Source organism: Acomys minous, assembly GCF_964271855.1.
Source record: "Acomys minous genome assembly, chromosome: 5".
NCBI lineage: Eukaryota > Metazoa > Chordata > Mammalia > Rodentia > Muridae > Acomys > Acomys minous.
In genome coordinates this window covers 30,542,974-30,551,826 of record NC_140494.1, presented here as the reverse complement: position 1 = coordinate 30,551,826, position 8,853 = coordinate 30,542,974, and the positions used below count along the sequence as shown (strand labels likewise).

The 8,853-nt window shown below is 46.4% G+C and overlaps 1 pseudogene across 1 annotated transcript; it reads right to left on the bottom strand.

Annotated features, from left to right (window-relative positions):
* Positions 1-7,874: 7,874 nt before the first annotated feature.
* Positions 7,875-8,333, bottom strand: LOC311597368 (PDZ domain-containing protein 11-like; annotated as a pseudogene). The gene has a single exon. The product of its transcript is annotated as a PDZ domain-containing protein 11-like (transcript).
* Between the last annotated feature and the right edge of the window lie 520 nt (positions 8,334-8,853).

The window sequence follows — 8,853 nt, the reverse complement described above, 5'->3', positions numbered from 1 at the left end:
TGGGCGCCACTCAACGTGTAGTTTGAGGACACACTCCTGATGAATTTTGACCTGCCTTGTTCTCCTACTTCCGAAGACCTGCTTTCTGAACTCAGAGAGATCATCTGGTCGATATAACCAACCCAATGTTCATTTTTCTTTCTTCTGCCTCCTGAGTGCTGGGATTAAAGGCATGCACCACTATACTGGGCCATGAAAAAAAAACTTTTTTTTTTGTTTAGAGTTACAATTCTGTCTTCCACAGGCACGTAGAGTCTTTCATTAGAAAAATGTCTTTTCCTCATGTCCAGAGAGACACTTAGTCTCAGAGGCTGGGCCCCAAGATGTAGAAACCTGATTTAAAGATGGACACCATCTCGGAACCTTGGTGGGAGCAACTTAAGAAGAAAACCAATGTCTTCCTCCATTGTGAGTTTGTTGGATTTTTATACGCCATGTCTTGTTTTTCTTGGTTAATGACGTTTAAGACACACTGTAATTGTTGGTTAATAGTTTTTTATGTTTTTGTTTTGTTTTGCCTTTCTTTTTTTTTTTCCCCTTTGCCTGAGACAGGGTTTCTCTGTGTAGCCTTGGCTGTCCTGGACTCGCTTTGTAGACCAGGCTGGCCTCGAACTCACAGCGCTCCTCCTGCCTCTGCCTCCCAAGTGCTGGGATTAAAGGGGTGCACCAGCACCTCCCAGGTGGTTAATAGTTTCTATCTGACACCTCTCCTCAACCAGAGTGGCAAACATTGACTAAAGTTTTTATCAGCAAGTTTTCAGGATTTAAAAAAAATGCACAAAGTTCTATTTATCATGCCGTGAAGAAATTCAAACTTTTTGTTCTGCTTCCCTTTCAGGTTGATAAGAGACTGAGAATAGACTCAAGAACTCAGATGGTGGTAAAAAGACAACACAGGGCTTTGGGGAGGCCCATTTAGCCTCTCAACATCGCTTCGGAGGGGCCAGCTGTCTTCAGGGAGGGTCGTGTGAACCGTCCCGGAGAGAGACTGGATCCTTCTCCATTGCCCCTGTGGGATACCTTACAGCCCTGAGCTCCGGACAGAGGCTGTCACTGGAACTGACTGTTGACACCCGTTTGTGGCAGCCAGGGGGCTGAGCGCTGGCACTTTTCTCCAGAGCCCTGCATTTTTTGAGGATGGAGTGAATGTTTATGTTTTCATGAGGCCATGTGAAAAGAATGTGGATCTTAGAAAAGAGCCCTATTTGTTCAAAGGACAATCGCAAGATCCTTTGCAGGCAGCCATATTTTCTCTTCCACAGTCTCAGGAAAGACAGAAAGAAAGGGACGGGGTCTGGTTCTGAGGGACCTGTGCTCAGATAGATCCCTTCCAGGTGAGAGTTTTCTGCCGCTTTGCTTAAAGTTTTCACTACTGTCTTAGCTACCAAGTTCGTCAAAGCAGTTAGCTTCATAGGCTTCTATGAGCCGATGAGGCCCAGTGTCTTGCACAAATGAACGATGTGGGGGCCAAGTGTGAATAAAATAATAAAGGAGTGCCCAAATATGCGCGACTCATTTGAATCAATATTCATGCCTGGTTCCACCATGGGCTGTTTCAGATGTTGTCACGCCAGGCCCAGCTGGCCTCTGCAGACGCCCCCTGCAGTAATTTCCTCAGGAAGTGAGCTCACGTCCCTTCGTGGAAGAGAGTTCTAAAATGCTGGTGTTTCCTCTAGGCTAGCTCTGAAGGGTAGGGATTCATGCCAGCCTTTCAGTGGCTCCTCAGAACTGTGGCAAGAGTCTCCGGGAGTAAACCTGCCTCTTTGTGCCTTCACATTTGCAGAGGGAGTGTGGCGCCTGCAGTTTCCAGGGACTGCAGGATGAACAGAGGATGAAGGCAGGGAGGGAATGTTGGTGCCCTTTCGCGCTTTCTCTAGGTCTGTCTCTGTGACTGAGGGAGAGAGTTGGTAGATGGAAACACCTGCAATGTCTTGGCTTTGAGGATGTGAAAGTGTCAGGTTCTATTAGGCCAGATTACCACGCTGATGGTCCAGTGCGAAGGCTTCCCTGTCAAGCTGACAATCCTGCTAGAGCTCTGCTTCTGTATTTCACCCTGGCCTTGGGCTATTGCCTTAACCTCTCTGCATCTCTGCAAACCAAGGGTGACCGTTGGGCCTTCTGTGTGCTCAGAAAAGTGACTGGTTCATGGACAGGAACCACAGACTGCAAATGCTGAAAATATCTCCTCTCTCTCTCTCTCTCTCTCTCTCTCTCTCTCTCTCTCTCTCTCTCTCTCTTTCTCTCTCTCTCTCCCTCCCTCCCTCCCTCCACCCCCCTTTAAAATCAGAAGATTTGTAAATCTGGAGTCTGTTCCCTCCTACAATGTGGGTCCTGGGGATAGAACTCAGATCCTCAAGCTTGGCAGCAAGCACCCTTACCTACTGAGCCATCATTTTGTTGTTGTTGTTTCTCTGTGTAGCCCTGGCTGTCCTGGAACTCCCTTTGTAGACCAGGTTAGCCTCGAACTCACAGTGACCCACCTGCCTCTGCCTCCCGGGTGCTAGGATTAAAGGCGTGCACACTGAGCTTGAAGCTTATTTATTGATTTGGCTAGACTAGCTGGGCCAGTATTCGCAGGGATCCTCTGGCTTCCCAGTACTGGGGTTGGAGATGCACAGCTCCATGCCTGGTGTGTTATGTGAGTGCTGGGGATCAAACCCAGATCCTCACGCGTGGACAGCGAGCTCCTGACTGAGCCATCGCCAACTCCTGTTGGCACCTTCGTACAGACTACTCAGAGCCGGTGACTGCTTCAGACGTGTGAGAAGGCTGTTCCTGCTCCTGTACTCCGGCTGTGCCTTACCTCTGATGCCATCCTTTACTGTGCACAGAGGACTGGTCCAAGGACCCCAGTGCAGGAGTGTCTTTGCATGTCATCCTCACAGCCTTCCATGGGACTGAAATCACCTCTACTGGAAATTCTTAATCCAGTGTTGATGTCGTACGAACGGATGCTTTAATGTACTGAGGGAGTAATGGGAGAGAGAAGTCTGGACACCTTTCTGAATGTTTTCTATTGGTATTTGGCAGACTGAATCTACGGGTAGAGAGAACCCCACTAGATGGGTGTGGTGGTGCACGCCTTCAATCCCAGCATTCAGGAAGCAGAGGCAATCGGGTCTCTATGAGTTCAAAGCCAGCAGGCTCTACATAACCAACTCCATGTCAACCAGGGCTGCATAGAGCAAAACAAACAACAAACACACACACACACACACACACACACACACACACACACACACACACACACACACAAAATGGCCTCTCCACCTCCAACCAACCCCAAAGCTGGTGACTGTGGAGGGCTGTTGCTTTTCTTCGCATTTATTTAAAGGTGTTATGGATAACTCTGGCCTGGGATGGACATCTGAAGAAGCCTCTATGGCAGGTTTTGGCACACCACTTTCCTACCCTTAGGCCTTCCCTTCCCCTCACCAATGGATATGTGTGCTGAATCTATTTTCTTTAACGTAGAGGATTTCTCGACATTATTGACATTTTGGCCCTGGTAATCCTTTGTTGTACGTGAGGGGGCTGTCCTGTGCATTGTAGGCTATTTGGCAGCATGCCTGGCCTCTGCCTACTAGATGTAACTAGCAAGTTTAGTTCCAGCGGTGACAAGCAGATTTGTCCTGAGACACAGTGAGTGTGCAGAGAAATAGAGGAAATAATTCCTGGTCGGAACCCTCCCTCCTAATGGGATGCACACTACTTTTTTACAATTTTATTTATTTATTTTCAATTAAAACTTTTCTTAGGGGGGGCTGGGTGTGGGTGCATCTTTAATCCCAGAACTTTGGAGGCAGAGGTGGATCTCTGTGAGTCCAGGCCAACCTGGTTTACATAGTGAGTTACAGGACAGCCAGGCCTAAACAGTGAGAGCCTGCCTCAAAAATGAAGAAAAAGAAAAAGAATGTTTTTGCTTGTGTGTCCGTGCCACACGGGTGTGAGGGTGTCTCTGGAGGCCAAAGGATGACAGTTGGGGGTCAGAGCTACAGACCGTTGTGAGCCAGCTGACATGGATGCTGGGAATAGAGCTCGGATTGTCTGTAAGTGTACTAAGCACTTTTAACCTTGGAGCTGTAGCTCTAGCCACTCCCACGGCTCTTTTTAAGGAATCCTCCAAGACAACAACTGAAACAGGCGAAAGGCAGTTCATTTTGCAAATCACATCCATGTATGTGAGGGGGTGCACGATACAGCAAGCGTGTGGAGGTTGGAGGACAGCTTGCAGGAGTGGGTTCTCTTCTCCCACATGTAAGTCCTCAGGCCCCCAGGCTTGGCTTGGCAGCGAGTGCCTTTACCTGCTGAGCCATCCTGACAGCCCCACATTGCTTTGAATGTTCGCTAAACACCAAAATCGAGGACCGTGCAGGTGTGTGTATGTGCAGAGGCTGCCACAGAAAATGCCTGTAGAATCCAATCTCATTATATGTCTCTTTTATAATTTATGTATATTTTCCTACATGTTTATCTGTTGCTTAGTGTATGTGAGTGTGAGCTCATGAGGGGCGCAGAGTGCATTTGCAGGTCAGAGCCTTTGGGAGGCAGCTCTTACTTTCCACCTCGTTGAAGTCTCTCTTGTTTCCTGATGAGCAGTGCACTGCAGGTGCTTTCTGCAGCTACCCCCCCCCCCTTCTTTCCCCTCCTGCCTGACTCCACACTTGTCTGGAAATGAATCAGGATGGGTGAAAATCTTTCTCTCTCTCTCTCTCTCTCTCTCTCTCTCTCTCTCTCTCTCTCTCTCTCTCTCTCTCTGTCTCTCTCTCTGTCTCTCTCTCATACCCCCTCCCCCTTAAAATCAGAAGATTTGTAAATCTGGAGTCTGGTCTCTTCGACAATGTGGGTCCTGGGGATAGAACTCAGATCCTCAAGCTTGGCAGCAAGCACCCTTACCTACTGAGCCATCATTTTATTGTTGTTGTTTCTTTGTGTAGCCCTGCCTGTCCTGGAACTCTCCTGAGGTGGGTTGGCAAGAATGGTTACTATAGATTAATCTGGGTCATTTATAATTACACTGTCCAGTACTGGTAACAGCTGGCTAGTGAACACTCCAAATGCAATCATTCAACATTGTGGTGTGTGTTAAGTGTGAAACACACACTGGATTTGGAAGAGTTAGTAAGAGAATAAGAACAAATATTTCATTTCTAAGGATTTTTGTTTGTTTGTTTTTCGTTTTGTCTTGTTTTATTTTTGAGACAGGGTTTCTCCAGCCCTGGCTGTCCTTGACTTGCTTTTTAGACCAGGCTGGCCTCGAACTCACAGTGATCCTCCTGCCTCTACCTCCCTGAGTGCTGGTCATTTCTAAGTTTTTAGAGTCCTTATCTGTTGCAATGATATATTAGATAGATTGGCTTAAGTAAAATCTATTACTAAAATTAATTTTACCTGGCCCCTATTACCTTTTAATGTGTCCATTGGGAGGATACAGTTTTATTAAGATATAATTATCAAATAAAAATTAAAGAGAGTTAGAGTGGGCAGTTAGAAGTTTAACATCACAGGAGGCTTGCTGTGCTGCCTTCTTCCATCTTTGTTCCCTTTTACTTCCCTTTTTACTTTTTTTTCTTTGTTGGTGGTGCTGGGGGTCGAACTCAGAGCCCCGGGTATACTAACCAAGAGCCCAACTGCTGAGCTGCATTTCCTATGAGGAGCATTGATACAGACCATGCATTCTCAAGGGGCGTAGAAACATGATTCTTGAGGGTGGTGGTGAAACAACTATAATTTATGCATATTTATGTTTATATAAACAGATTTATGACGCATCTATGGTCTTAAAATCCATAGAGCAGGAGTTAGGAAAAAAATGTCTAAGAAAGCCCCTTATATGGCTAATATTGCAAGTTGAGAGACAGTGCCTGGAAATGCACGTGATCCCAGAGCTGCCACTCACTGCTGCCTGCCTCCATACTTGTGTTTAGCATAGTATTAGTAGAAATATTTTTATCATCTCACGCAAACGGGCAAAGAATAGAGTTATGCTGAGTTTATAATAAATGGATCAAACTGCCTTCGAGGTTCCCGATCAGTGTGAAGAACAAGAGTGCCGAGGGCTTGCTGACGGCTGAGTCCCTGCTCACTTAATTTTGTGTTGAGTTGACAGCATAATCATTTGTCGCAGCGTCTATGAACGCTACTAATTCTGCCGCTTTGTGCACAGATGATCTGCCTGTTTGTGTTAGGCTTCTATGGCATGGCTTACCTATCTTGTCAGAGTTTAGGGCTGTCCATGACATCTGTGATCAGACGGGTGGAGATGCCGGCTCACAGCTGATAAAAGGAGACTAGAGATCATGATGTTCTGGGGTGCTACACACCATCCCAGAATGAAGCTTAGCCATTTGGCCTCAGAGCTCTGCAGCCGTAGACAGGAGTATCAGTAAGCCCCCAGGCCAGCAGTCCACAGGCTAAGAAAAGGGCCCTGGGGATTGTGGGCCACCAGGGGCTCCATGGGTTAAATCAATGGATGCTCTTCCATGTGAAATGGAGAGGGAAGTCACCAAAATGAGGCTTGATGTTTGTTTGGTTTTTTTTTTTTTTTGCTTGTGTTTGGTTGGTTGGTTGTTGTTGCGTGCGCGCGTGCGTGCGTGCGTGCGTGCATGCATGCGTGCGTGCGTGCGTGTGTGTGTGTGTGTGTGTGTGTGTGCGTGCGTGTGTATGTGTGTGTGTGTGCAATATAACGAATAGAACTTACATGACTTTGATGGGCTCTTTAACAAAGGTCTTGTACAGCATGTAAAGAGTGTGAGCCGTTGAGTCTCTGAGACGTTAAGCCATTTGTTTTGAGGCTATGGGAGAAGCTTTTGCTTACTGACAGCTAATGAGTCTGAGTTGGCGGATGCTCTGTGGTTATGCCCTGCCAACCTGGCTCCACTCAAACACACTTTTAGTGAGTCCTAATCAAAGTTTTATTCATGGTTTCGATGGGAGAACTAGCTGGTGGAGAAGCAGATGAAGAACTGGTTTATATGATTAGCTGCTAAAATCTAATAGGTTAGATACAACGTTGGTCGATATTCTAAAAGGGCCACAGAGCCGTGACTTCTAATCACCTTTTCTCCTGGATAAGCAACTTGCTTTTCTAGTGGCCCAAATCAAATTTCAACTCCTACTTTACACAATCTAGGTGTTGATGAAAATCACAGATAGAGGAAGTCAGGAAGCCATACTGTTGGGATTTTACCGAATATTCTCATTTTTCTAAGTCTACCTCACATACAATTGTGTAAGTCAGATCTCTGTCACTATGGCAAAATAATTGAGATAATCAACATAAAAGACAGAAAGGTTTATTCTGGGCCATGATTTATTTTTCTATTTTTATTTTTTATTCAGTATTGCGTTTTTACTTTGGGGGAGATGAGGAAGAAGTGGCAAAACCAGTGTCTCCTTGGAGTCTCCCAAGTGTAAGGGACTCCAAAGTTTATGTACAAGGACTGGATAGCCTGACCAGGCAAATCAGATGGAAGGCCCCCAAGACTCTTTTTTCTATTGATTTCTACGAATAAAATGATAAGCTGTATAGGTGACCAATCTATGGTACCTGATAAACGCCAGTTGCTTTCTAGCTGCCTTTCCTCACTGGCTTACAGACACCTAGACATCATTATCTCTCTCCTTTTCCAGAATAAAACTCACCTAGCAAACTAGGGAACTCCCAGTGCAGTACAGCTTATATATAGAACAGATAGAACAGGTGTTAAGCTGACTCTCCATCCTCCCCATCCTCCCATCCTCCCATCCTCCCATCCTCCCCATCCACCCCATCCTCCCCATCCACTAAGCGAGGAATGTTGTGACTGACTTTTCAGAGGGCTAGTCAGCTTGCCCTGGCAGATTCCACATGGGGGACTGTGGTCTGCAAGGCTCTAGTGCACAGGCCTCTCTTTTTGGCGCTGATAACTGTAGGTTAAAGAAGCGCACACGCATGCTGATTTCTTAGGCTGTCTTCAGGATTTTAACAGCTTTGCTGTGCTCAGTGTCTTGGAAATCCGCATCATTCACAGCTAGAACTTGGACCCCTTCCTGAAGTCCTGCGCGATGTGCATCAGGGTCTGGAATCACCTTGGAGATAAAGACGCCAGGAGGCTTTTCCTCCCGGATGTTAAATCATAACTGAGCACCAGGAGGCTTCTTCAGTGTGACAATTCGGGGCAGAAACTGGGTCAACTCATTATTGTAGACTGGGTGGTACCCTCTCTCATGGGGAGGAATCTATGCTGGAGGATTCTCAGAGGCAGGCATGAAAATCGCTGGGTAGTTATCATAAGGAATCAGGCGGTCCATTTCAGGGAAAGCTCAGCAAATAGGCCTCCCTCAGCGGCGCCGCCGCTCACAGCCAATTCGACCCAGGAACCGGAAGCAGATGCTCGCTTCCATCCCTGGGCCATGATTTTTATAGGTCTCAGTACATGGTCTCGCGGCCCTGTTGTTGGTCCTGTGATGATCATGTACACCTAGGGTGGGGGTAGGGATGGTGGAGACAGCCAGGCAGGAATCGGCACTCCAATCTTGCCTTCAATGACATGCCCTTGGTGACTTGTTTTTCTCACCTTCCAAGAGCACCCAGCTGATCTTTAACATAGTCCAATAAGATGTAAATAAGTCCTTATAGCAGAAATAGGTGGTAGAGATTGACATAAAATCTTCAGTTGTAAATCCTAGTTATACTTGATGAGGAATTTAAAAAAAAAATACAATTGTCATTTAAGCTAAGTGTCCCTATTACATCCAAAGGCCTTAGCCTAATTTTTTCTTTCTTCTACCATTCCAAGCAAGTGAGTAACAGAAGATGCAAAATCAGCCCACACTTGACAGTGACACATAGGACAACTCTTAACTGTGACA